Source organism: Rutilus rutilus (genome assembly GCF_951802725.1).
Source record: "Rutilus rutilus genome assembly, chromosome: 1".
Classification (NCBI taxonomy): Eukaryota; Metazoa; Chordata; class Actinopteri; order Cypriniformes; family Leuciscidae; genus Rutilus; species Rutilus rutilus.
In genome coordinates, this window is record NC_140209.1 from 64,740,986 (window position 1) to 64,754,964 (window position 13,979).

Below are 13,979 nucleotides of genomic sequence, written 5' to 3' on the forward strand. Positions count from 1 at the left end.
GACGCGTCAGTATGTGACGTTTGGGGGTGAGACTGTGTTGACCTGGGATGCCTCAGATGCTCGCAGATCCAGCTGTGCCAGATTCACGTCTGCAAACATCTGTTTGTGAGGGATATGATGTGTCATTTTGAATCTGTCTTTCTTTAAAACACACACACACACACACACACACACACACACACACACACACACACACACACACACACACACACACACACAGAGAGAGGAAAATCATTAATGAAAATACACAGCAATCATCCAGTGCTCTTTTAGAGATGTCATCCCAACGGAAAGGAAGGAAAATTTTATATTTCATTTGTTTCTCCAAGCCTTCATCCTTCCCTCGCACTTTGTAACACATCGTTCCCTCGCGGGTCAAAATGACCCGAAGCCCTAAAATTATACTTAATTTTCTTTTTTGTCCAGAAAGCTTATTTTATTTCATTCTGATAATATTTTTTCTATTTTTTAATGCATTTTTTTGGGAGATTTTATTTCCCTTTAAATTACTAGATTTGATCAATAAATAATAAATAGTCGTTTAAGCACATCCCTCACATTCTTTCAAATTAAATTCAAAATAACTCACAATTTTATGCATAACCCTTTTAATTCAGCTCAAAATATCTTACATTGGGTGTCTTTGCCGACCTCTTATGGAAAAATAATAATATAACATGATATTTCATGACTCTAGATGGCCTTATAGCTCTATATGAAGCAAATGAGCTGTTCCTCTGGGTCCTAAAGTAAGTTAATTTCAGTATGCATTCAGAAACACATGTAGACGTTGAAGATCTCACATTAAACCTATACTCAAGGCTCTTCACTGGCTTCCAGTTAGTTTTAGAGTGCAATTTAAAATTTTAACCATTACTTTTAGAGCCTTGCATAATCAAGCTCCGGCGTATATCCAGGATATACTTCATGCCTACACTTCAGGCCGTTCTTTGAGGTCTTCGGGTCAAGATCTTTTAACTGTTCCTAGAACACGTTTAAAAACGAGAGGTGACCGCGCTTTTTGCGTGGTGGCTCCAAGGCTCTGGAACGCTCTTCCATTAGACTTGAGAGCTTTGGACTCTGTAGAAATTTTTAAAAAGCACCTAAAGACACATCTTTTTAGACAAGCTTTTAATTAGTTTTATGTTTTCTTTTTTTATTGTGGCACATATACTGTATATGTGTAATTTTGTATTGTATGTGCATTTATGTTATGTGTATATTTTTTTATTTTTAACTTTGTGAAGCACTTTGTGACTCCATTGTCTGTGAAAAGTGCTATAGAAATAAAGCTTACTTACTTACTTACTTACGTTATAACATATATATATATTTATTTATTTTTGGTAAAGTTTTAGCATTTTTTGTTTGAATTTTGAGCATTTTTAGGTTTTTATGTGTGTACTGAAGCATTCCTTGCATCCCATTCATTCCTATTGGGGTCAAATTGACCCGCGAGGGAAGGATTTGTTACTTTTTTAAATTTCAATCACAAAACTCCTCAAACCCATTCAAGTTTTTTTGTGTATTCATGGTTCAAGTGCAACAAAAATCCCAGGGTCTTGGACCCCTCTGATGAACGCCCAATAAAATAAAATAAAATCTTTTTAAATCAGGTCAAAATGACCAGAGGGAAGAATGAGGGAGAGAACTAGGAGATTAGATGGAGAGCAAACTGAGACTTTTGTTGACATAAGAAAAGTCTCCAGTAACCTCACCTGTTTCCAGACGTTTCCCATCATAGTGTCGGCCCAGATCCGGCCCACATCTGGGCCGTGTGGAGTCCATGTGTACCGGACGTGGGCCAGATCTGGGCCGACACTATGTTGCTGTCTGGGTCAGAAGAGATGAAGGAAGTCTCAGTATGTGCTCAGATTTGTCTCAGGAAAACATTAAGACAATTTTTGTGCAACATTATTTTTGGTGATGATTCTCAAAAAAAAAAAAAACACATGATATTTATCAGTTCCAGTAATATAGCATTATTATATCAGTGATATTTTTTTCACATTTTATCTCTTTATTTATTTATGAACTTACTTAATGCAATGAGAATGGGGAGGGTGTAGAATATATTTAATTTTCCAAAACTCTTATGCAAAAAACAAACAAAAAAACAAACATTTCTTTTGATATTGGGGTAAAATATTACCAGGATATGTCATGAGATTCAACTGACACGATATCAGTGTCTGCAATCTAAAGTGAGCAACTTTCATATGAACTCAAACATCAAATCCAAGACCAAATGTTCTGAGCCGCTATCCAGTAGTTCATACTTTAAATGAACTGAGACCTACATTAAGTCTATAGCCTATATATAAAAAATACAACCTCTAAGTGTGAAATACAGATCCTTTAATGAACACGAAACACACATTTACCATTATCAGCGACAAATGCAATCCTGGGAAAACTAAGAGCGTAGGTGTTTTCACTACACGTTGCAATTACTGTAATTACGAGATTTCAACTTGTAAAAAGCGCTCGCGTCCTCTTGAGCTCGTAATTACAGCTTGTAAAACGGGAATTTTGTGAGAGCTCCTACTTGTACCACCTGACACCGCAAATTAATTCAGGCGTTGATAGTGTTGCCATAGAAAAGCACAATTCCATGATAATTACGGCATGGAGTGAACGCAGCATTTATACACGGCGAATGATCATCAACAAAACAACCAACAGGTGTGCACTAATTAGAAACCATAGCAACAAACAAGGACGCAAATTCAGGCAATTGGAACGATGAAAATCAAACCAAAACAAAACATGACGATTAGGATAGTATACCGTGTGTGTGTGTGTGTGTTTGTACTTGTTCAACTATCTTTGTGAGGACCAGTTTGAGTTTTAGACCATTGGAGTGAGGACAAAGAGAGTAAAGTGAGGACATTTTAGCCAGTCCTCACTTTCTAAGAGCCTTTAAAGGCCTGTTTGAGGGTCAAGACTTGGTTTTAGGGATAAGGTTATAATCAGGTTAAGGGTCGGTTTAGGGTCAGGGGTCGGGTTAAGCACTTAGTTGTGATGGGTAAGGTTAGGGTAAGCGGCTAGAGATTGCATTGTGTCAATGAATGTCCTCATAAAGATAGATGTACAAGAATGTGTGTGTGTTTCTAGACTGCTGTGCTCAGACTAGGGATGCACCGATATGAACATTTTGGCCGATACCGATAACTGATAATTCGTTATATTTGAAAGCCGATAACCGATATATTGGCCGATAAATCTAAATCCAAATTTTTTGATAATTTTTGAGAGCCTGATTACAAAAACAAAAGTCTCACCATTAAAATCCATGTCCCAAACACACAATTATAATGTTCTCATTATAATTTTATGTAGCCGATATACTGTTGCACTTTACTGTATTTTCCTTTTTCTAAGTGATTCCAACAATATTTCAAGCAATTCAAATCCATCATGTTGAACAGTGCGCATCTGAAGCGTCTCAGCTGAAGGAAATAACACATTATATATCGGCTTTAATATGTCGGCCACATTTTCTTTTTTTCGGGCCGATAACGATAACATTAAAAATTACCGTATATCGGCCGATACGGTGGCTGTTATATATCGTGCATCTCCAGCTCAGCCTGAAAGTTTCAGGAATTCTGTGGCAGACAGAAAACACAAAGGAGACAAACAGATCAATTACTGCCCCCTCGATGGCATGCGTTTACAGGGAGAAATGGTTTCATACTGATCTTAGTAGGCATCGATCGCCTCGGTCAACACTCGCCGCGTGTGCTCTGAAAACACCAGCATTAGCCGAGCGCATTCACTCTTTAAATGCCAATGAAAATAAAGGCAGAGAGCTATTGCACTCCGAAGCAACAGGGGAGAAAACTAACAGAGCGAGACGGAGAGCGAAAACTAACACTGCTTGAAGGACTTCATAAGGTCTCGTGTCTCTCTGATATACAGCGGCTGTAAATTCTCTAGTTAGTGTCCTCGAGGTCAGACGTTTAATGTGTTGCTTCAGATGATAGCGAGAGCGGGTTTACTGAAAGATCAAACGTTTATTGTTGCAACAAACTCTTACCATTTCTTACATAACTCTGAAACAACAGTGAAGTGAAGTGTAAATACAGCATTAGCTCAGACTACCGTCTACCAGACGTCTGCTGTTTTATTGGCCCTCATCTTGTCTGGTCTCAAGAACAGGTTTTTTAAGACCGCTAAATCAGGCTAGCGCGTAACGGGTGGCTAGCAGATTATGGCTTGAACCTAATCCTCAGGAACATGAACACAGATACTTCTAGCAACACAAGCTCAATTTCATGCACTGTTGTGTTAATTTGTCTCAACAAAAACTATATATCACAACACACGTAAAAGTGGGCATTAGCGCAAACAGTGTCTTCAAACTACCATCATAACAAGATTCAGTTTGATCTGTAGTGGGATCAGACTAACCCAGATATGTAATAGCTGTACACATAGACAGTTTTTAACTTTAAAGTCCCCTGTAGTCAATCATTTTATCCTTTAAAACTCATCATTGATCATCAAAATGACATATTTAAACGTTTTTTTTCCCGTCATGCCTTAAACTAGCTTGAATGTAACGCGACACCATTGCCTCATTTAGTATGCGCGGTTCTATGAATATGCAAATGAGCCCCACCTCCACTCACTCACTCAGCTCAGAGATCCACTCATTGACGATCACACGTTGATCTGATTGGTTACAAGGTATTTCTTGTAAGGATTAGCGATTTCAAACCGTGTTTTTGAGACTTTGGTTCACTGCAGTTTTTTTTTCAACTTTTATTTTTTATTGTTTTATATGCTTTAAGTAGAACAGATTCAAAAGAACAGAACAAACAGGTGACTAGGGGTATCAAATATACAATTATGTTGTTCATATACTGTTAACATCATATCCATGGGTTATTCTCCCGGTAGTCTCAGAAGAGTGAGAGGAGAAGTAAAAAAAAAAAATATATATATATATATATACAGTACAGGTCAAAAGTTTGGAAACATTACGTTTTTTTATATTTTTGAAAGAAGTCTCTAATGCTTATCAAGGCTGCGTTTTATTTGATCAAAAATACTGTAAAAAAACAGTAATATTGTGAAATATTATTACAACTTAAAATAATAGTTTTCTATTTGAATATACTTAAAAAAAAAATTATTCCTGTGATGCAAAGCTGAATTTGCAGCATCATTACTCCAGTCTATCACATGATCCTTTAGAAATCACTCTAATATGATGATTCATTATGAGTGTTGGAAACAGTTCTGCTGCCTAATATATTTGATGAATAAAAGGTTAAAAATAACTGCATTTATTCAAAATAAAAAAAATATTTTCTAATAATATAAATCTTCTTTACTATCACTTTTTATCAATTTAACACATCCTTGCTGAATAAAAGTATTGATTTATTTCAAAAAAAGAAAGGAAAAAAATTACTGACCAGTAGTGTATATTGTTGCTACAAAAGATTTCTATTTTTAAAACATTTGCTTCTTTTTTTTTCTTTTTTTTTTTTTTTTATTCATCAAAGTATCCTAAAAAAGTATCACAGGTTATGAAAAAATATTAAGCAGCAGAACTGTTTCCAACTTTGATAATGAATCATCATATTAGAATGATTTCTAAAGGATCATGTGATAGACTGGAGTAATGATCCTGAAAATTCAGCTTTGCATCACAGAAATAAATGATAATTTAAAGTATAATAAATTGAAAACCAATTATTTTAAATTGTAATAATATATCACAATATTAAAAAAATAATTTATGTATTTTTGATCAAATAAATGCAGGCTTGATGAGCAGAAGAAACTTCTTTCAAAAACATTAAAAATAGTAATGTGTCCAAACTTTTGACCTATATTGTCCTTATCAGGAGAATATTGGTAATGGTCCTTTCAAGTCCATAAAAGGTTCAAGGTCCCATCATAAAACATACAAATCCAGATTATTTTCACTGGACAAATATTTCACATACTGAAAAAAAAAAAAAGAGAGATTCTCAATATAATAATACCAATAAAATGTAAATGTGAGGAAGGGGAAAAAAATAATAATAACCATAATAATTGCAGTACACTTACAATATCTTCCTAAATTCAATCCATACTCCCAGCCATTTTGACCAGTACTTGTAAAATGTATCCATGTTTAATCTTAGAGAGAAGGTCATTTTTTCCATATCATACATATGACTTACAATCACTATCCACTCTTTGGTTCACTGCAGTTTTAAGGAGAAAATACTCAGCAATGGTGTCGACTTATGAATTTACACATGAGTTTGTCTTAAAGCACATTAAAAACACCACATAGACACATAAAACAACATTAAAAACTTGATTTTGATCTTGAAAACTTGATCACTAGTAATCGATTTAGCGCTAGTCAACGTGGAGATTCGTTTCCCCCAAGGTTGTGTGTTGGGAAGCAGGACAGAACAGTTTTGAGTTTCTAGCCTTGAGGAACTATAACAGCGTCTTGATTTTTTCCTTTCATGTCGACACGTTTGCAGAGCGCTCAAGGACCCACTGCCTTGGGTTTCTCTACAAGCATGCATTGTCTGTTTTAGACAGGAGAAATCAAGGGTACAAAACCTGTTAGAGACGTGCGGGGTAAGAGCGATCAGACCCTGGAAATGTATTGTTTTGTATTCACTGCCAGGAGAGAAGCCAGTGCTGTGAAGCACAGTGTTTGTGTGTGTGTGTGTGTTTGGCTCTCGGCATGAGTTTGGGTCTCTCGCTTATTAAAATACTGACTGTTACCGCTACATGATGAATGTATTTAATAAAGGCTTCACACTGCCTGCATTTAAAGTTGCTTTCATTACAAGCACACTTTTATTATGAGACCCTCACTGTGCCGGTAAAGACTGATGAAACACGTGGCTAACGCTGCATTGTTAGCAGTCTTTTTAAAAGAACAATACATGTGTCGTTGGCAAAAGATTTCTTCCCTTTCTGGACTGTTCTAGGGTGAAATGATAACCAATTAGCAAAACATCTCTACAAAACCCACTCATACACTGTAAGAACAAATTTACGGTAAAAAAAAAAAAAACGGCTGCCAGAAATTTACCGTAAAAAAAAAAAGGTAAAAAAAAACATTTTAGGTTTTTACAGACATGACTTAAATTTAAAGTAAAAAAACGTATTTCATTATCTGATATAATGTTAATTTACCGACATATTGAAGTGCTAATATCTGTTTTGTAACATTGTAATACACTGACAACCACCAATCACAGCGGTGATGAGAGTCACATGATCAATCAAAGCTCATCTCAAGCTGAGAAAGTTAATAGTGATATATAGAAGCTGCACAGTGTTATTCACATAAACACTAAACACCAAACATTAATTTAACAACATTAAATGTAACATAAAACCCTAATGTACATTACTGATTAGAAAAAACTATGAAGAAACAGTTATTTCAACAAAAATACATCAAAAGTGAAGTGTCACGCTGGGAATTGTGGGAATGCCAATGTACGTTTTTTTCACTGTACATTTTTCAGTGACTTGAAGTGAATTTAACAGTATTTTACTGTAAAATTACATGAGAATGTACGGTTAGATCTATCACAGTTATTCACTGTAATCTTTCTGTTAACCGATTAAATGTTTTTCACCGTAGCATTTTTACAGTCTTTTACCGTTAAAATCTCGATAATGTTGTGCTCACCTGCTCCTCATGTCCCTTTATATTGTGCCTCTTTCCCTCATGTCTTTTGCTGGTTCGGTTTGTGTATGTACTTTGTGGTGTTTTCCGGTTTGTGCTCTTGAAATTATCCTAGCGCTTACGCAATTTTTTATTATCCTATTCCCGGTATCAGATTATCCTTGTTGCTATTTTCGTTTGGCTTTAGCTTTAGCTCTTGTGCTTATTAATCTAGTTTGAGTTCTCTTGTTTTAGATTTTTGTGTGTGTGTGTTATTTTCTTCAGTTCTCATTTTCCCTGTCAAGTGGAAGTCTTGCTTTTCTTTACCAACTCCAGTGTTTTATCTCAGATCTTTTTTTTTTTTTTTTTTTTTCTTAAGTTAGCTTTTTTTATATTTATTTCTCTACTTTTTGTTTCTCTAGTCATTGATCTTATGAGTTTAGTTTTGGTTCTTTTCATTGTTGCTGTATCTTGTCTTGAGTCTCGTCTTGTATGTTCTTCTGATTTAGTTTTAGTTCTTCTGACGAAAGCCCATTCTCTGCCCCTGTATCCATGCGCCTTCGGCTGTAATGTGGCCGTACTTCGGGGGCCTATGTTTTATTAATTTGGAGATGAGCTCAGCTATTGATGGGGTTGGCAGCCCATGGGTTCAATTAGGATAATACGGGGAGTGGAGGAGATTATGGGCTGCTATTTAAGTGGGGGTATATCTCTTCCTGACAGTTATAGTCCAAATGGAACAAATTGCACCTTGTCTGCCGCCAGTGTGAAGCACAGGAATGAGCACAGATGGGACACACACACACACACGATCTGCATCTGAACATGAGCCTGTTGATGTGCGTCTTCACAGATCCTTCTTTTCAAGAGCCTCTTTTGGGTCCCTTATAGATCCTTCAGGTCACCTGATTTGGGTTCTGGATTATTTAAGGCGAGACGCTACAGGCAAAAACTGTGTTTTTTCATGCATCTGTCAATATTGAGATTTTGGGCTTTCTGGTGTGTTTTTTTTTTTATTTTTTTATAATAATGGAAAGAAAACAACCAAAATACACTTTTAACTGTATCTTTAAGAGCACTTTATCTCAGTATAGCACTTACAAACACCAAACTTTACAGTTTTATTCTCATCATAATATTCTGAAGGTTTTAACAGAGTGTTCAGTTATAATTTTCTGATTCAATATAATGATTTTATACATTTTATTCCTAAAAAAATAGTGCAAATGTGTTTAGTTTTGGCTGTTGACAGTATTTTCTGATTTGTGGAGAAATAGAGATATCTGAAACCCCCTCTGTAAAAACCTTTGACTCTAATATATATATCAAAAAAGATTTAAAAAAACAATTACAAGAATTTTAAACCTGACATTTAAACCTGACCAGATTTTTGCTCTATACATTTATGCAAATTAGTCCATATTTAATTAGATAATGCTTCATTTGCATATTTAAACATAACATTTCAGAAAACTTTTTTTTTTTTTTACCCTATATTCACCTGGGGTGTCTTGCCTTAAAGCACCTCAAGATGGGTCTGATTCCCAGGGAAGGCATGAACTGATTAAAGTAAATGCAATTCACTTTGGATAAAAGTGTCTGACATTTACATTTATTCATTTAGCAGACGGTTTTATCCAAAGTAACTTTCAGTAAAAGGTTATTCTGGTAGCGTCTTACTGGCCAACTCAAAACAAGTCAATTTTGTTCAGGGATTTCACTCCCACTGAATGTTTTTTTCTTCTTCTTCTACTGTTGAGGTAATCACTCAAACTGATTACCTGATTGATTAAAGTGACAGATAAATGACTAAACCCTCTGAACATGAGCAATTGTAATTGACAATAAAATTGACCCAAAAAAGGCAGTTTTTAGTGGAAAATGTGTACACTGCAAAAAATGCTATTCTTACTTAGTGTTTTTGTCTTGTTTCCAGTCCAAATGTCTAGAAATTCTAAAAATCAAGAAGCATTTACTAGATAAGTAAAATGACATAATAAATTATATGGGGTATGAAAAATAAACTTGTTTTCCATTTGAATTAAGATTATTTTTCTTACCCCATCGGAAGATAATTTTACTTGTTTTAAGCAAAAACTCACTTCATTTTGACAAATAAAAAAGTGCAACGCTCAATATGGCGGAATAAGTCCCGCCTACTAAATAAGAGCCAATCGCTGATCGGTAAAGTCAGAAGCTTCGGTTCCCATAGAAACAGTGAGACGAGCTTCCACTGCGCTTTAGCTTGATCCAGCCAGAATAATGTCGTTTTCTGTCATGATTCGAGCGTTTAGAAACAAAATGTATGAGACGGTTGTTGTCAGATTTCATTGGTGATTTCAGATATGATACATGTTATGTTTCCCCCTTCAAAGAGATAGGAGCTGCACTCCCGTTTCTAAGATGGCCGCTGAGTGGAATGATAGTCTTAAAGGGACGTTGGTAATGTAACTACAGAGGAGACATTGAGACAGTCTAACAGCTGCTGTGTTTGGCCCTCTTTAATAGCCTCTCTTCCTTTGATGTCCCTTAAGTTTTCACCATCCGTGAGACTTCATGCTGGTCTGGCGAATGACCCAATCTTTCAACAACAGAGGGGTTCGAGGGTTGTTTTTGGAGAGGGTTATAAAAGACGAGATGAGATGAGAAACAGAATACTAGAAAAGAGTCTTAGAACTGCACTCAAGCATACGTTTAAAACTGTTAAAAACAAAAAATCTAGCAGCTGTGTTTTCCAGAAATTCACTAATTTCGCTATAATTTTAACACATTTCTACAATTTAGACTTTAAAATATACTGATAACCACTATACTTGCGGGTAAATAGAAGGTCACATGATATATATATACTGTATATATATATATATATATATGTGTGTGATCACAGTGAACATTCAGATCTGTGTTGGCGCTGCCGCTGATCTCGAGAGATGTACAGAATAGGGATGAAACTGCTTCACAAACAGTCTTTTCAACCACACAGTATTTATACACAGTTACAAATATTTATATTAATCACAGAAGTTCTGGGATAAAAACACTGATGTCTTCGGTAGAAATCAAAATAAAGCCAAGCACTTTTTGATAGAAGCCTGGCGCTTCAAATAACGATTACATCGATTATATTGTTACACCAGTAGGTGGCGACAAGTGACTGTTAAAAAATTTATTTGTCATTGAATCATTCTTTCAACAGATTCGTTTAAAAACGCTGATTCATCCAGTAATGAAGCAAGTGAAGTCTTTAGGAGTGAGTCATTGAATCATTCATTCAACAGATTCGTTTAAAAATGCTGATTCATCCAGTAATGAAGCAAGTGAAGTATTTATGAGTGAGTCATTGAATCATACATTAAACAGATTCATTTAAAAACGCTGATTCATCCAGTAATGAAGCAAGTGAAGTATTTATGAGTGAGTCATTGAATCATACATTCACCAGATTCATTTAAAAACGCTGATTCATCCAGTAATAAAGCAAGTGACGTATTTAGGAGTGAGTCATTTAATCATTCATTCAACAGATTTGTTTAAAAATGCTGATTCATCCAGTAATGAAGCAAGTGAAGTATTTATGAGTGAGTCATTTAATCATTCATTCAACAGATTTGTTTTAAAATGCTGATTCATCCAGTAATGAAACAAGCAAAGTATTTAGGAGTGATTCATTAAGTCATTCATTCAACAGATTCGTTTAAAAAACGCTGATTCATCCAGTAAGGAAGCAAGTGACATATTTAGGAGTGAGTCATTGAATCATTCATTCAACAGATTTGTTCAAAGATGCTGATTCATCCAGTAATGAAGCAAGTGAAGTATTTATGAGTGAGTCATTGAATCATTCATTCAACAGATTTGTTTTAAAATGCTGATTCATCCAGTAATGAAACAAGCGAAGTATTTAGGAGTGATTCATTAAGTCATTCATTCAACAGATTTGTTTAAAAAACGCTGATTCATCCAGTAAGGAAGCAAGTGACATATTTAGGAGTGAGTCATTGAATCATTCATTCAACAGATTTGTTCAAAGATTCTGATTCATCCAGTAATGAAGCAAGTGAAGTATTTATGAGTGAGTCATTTAATCATTCATTCAACAGATTTGTTTTAAAAAGCTGATTCATCCAGTAATGAAACAAGCGAAGTATTTAGGAGTGATTCATTAAGTCATTCATTCAACAGATTTGTTTAAAAAACGCTGATTCATCCAGTAAGGAAGCAAGTGAAGTCTTTAGGAGTGAGTCATTGAATCATTCTTTCAACAGATTTAAAAAAAAAACGCTGATTCATCCAGTAATGAAGCAAGTGAAGTATTTATGAGTGAGTCATTGAATCATACATTCAACAGATTCATTTAAAAACGCTGATTCATCCAGTAATGAAGCAAGTGATGTATTTAGGAGTGAGTCATTGAATCATTCATTCAACAGATTCGGTTAAAAAACGCTGATTCATCCAGTAATGAAGCAAGTGACGTATTTAGGAGTGAGTCATCGTCCCATAATGTATGATAATTTCTCTTCAAATGATGGTTGTTGCTTCTAAACTCGTTGATCTAGCTGTGAATCCTACATCTATCATCATGATTGTGAGGAGAACGTGACTATGGTGTTACGCATGTCTTCTCATCTAACGTTACGTCTTCACGGCCAATCATCGTGGAAAATGACTCTTTCTCTCTCACTAGGACAAGTGAACATTCCTTTTGTATATTATATACAAAGTTGTATCTCATAAACATGTAATCTCTGAATGTTTTGCGAGAAGAAAAAAAGATAACGTTCCTGCCGCGACGCTTAGGTCAGTTGTTTCCAAGCTGAGGTCGATAGTTTAGCAATAAAGTAATTTGCTGGTTGTGTCAAAAATGTGTTGTTCTAGATAAATAGCTGCATTCTGTACGTTTGACTCATGTACGATCATTTTATACCAAATACGATAATTTTGACGTTCTTGTACGATATTTGGACATTTGCAATCTGGCAACACTATCTATTCTAATCACATTACAATCCTTTTTCCATTAAAATTACAAAAATAACAATAAATTAATTAATTAATAAAATAAAAATAAATAAATAAATACAGTGAACTTGCTTTTGTGTGTCTCATGAGTTTTATACCTTATTGGAGGGTTACTATAACCTCCAGCGAGCTGATGTGAGTCATTGTGTTTGCGTTCTGCAAGATGTCCTAAACCAGTTCCCAAAGGGTTCACTGGATTTGGGAATATAGTCATCCCAATCAGAACATCCCGCCATTAATGTGTCCATAACAGTAGACTGTGCATCTCTCTCCCCTGTGGTTTTCCAGAGTTTTCCTCTCCTCTCTGCATGGAGTCCTATAAGGTAATGTGGCTTTAATGGCAGGAGTGGGCCGTCATTAGAGGGAGTGTTGGGGTGGAAGAGGCCGCTGAGAGCTGTTTTACACTGATGGAGCAGATGTTAGTGTTGGCTTATGACTGAAGACCAGCAGATCCTGTGCCAGCTTCACACCAGCTATACCTAAACAGCATGAGAAGACAGTTCACTGCCATATACACACTACCATTATTTGGGAACGATCTGTGTACTAGAGCTAAACTCCTAAGTGTTCGGAATTTTCCTGTAGCTCAAACAGTAGAACATTGGCGCTCGCAATGCCAAGTTCATGGGTTTGATCCCCAGGGAAAGCCAAATTTATGTAGAACAAATCCGCTACTTTTAATTTTCTTTCTTGTTTTGACTTTTAAGTTGGCATGAAATTAAAATTCACCCTATCTATTTTATAAATGCATATGGAAGATTGTTTCCGCCACAGAGTGAAAATTAAAAAAGGTAAAGACTTTTTATCTCAGAATTGCGTGTCATAAAGTCAAAATTATGAGATATAAACTCGCAATTGCGAGAAATATACTTGAAATTCTAAAAAAAATTCTCAGAATTGCATGTTTATATCTCGCAATTCTGACTTTATAACACGCAATTGCGACTTTATTTCACGCAATTCTGACTTTATATCACGCAATTCTGACTTTATATCTCGCAATTCTGACTTTATTTCACGCAATTCTGACTTTATATCTCGCAATTCTGACTTTATATCTCGCAATTCTGACTTTATTTCACGCAATTCTGACTTTATATCTCGCAATTCTGACTTTATATCTCGCAATTCTGACTTTATATCACGCAATTGCGACTTTATCTCACGCAATTCTGACTTTATATCTCGCAATTCTGACTTTATATCTCGCAATTCTGACTTTATATCTCGCAATTCTGACTTTATATCTCGCAATTCTGACTTTATAACACGCAATTCTGACTTTATATCTCGCAATTCTGACTTT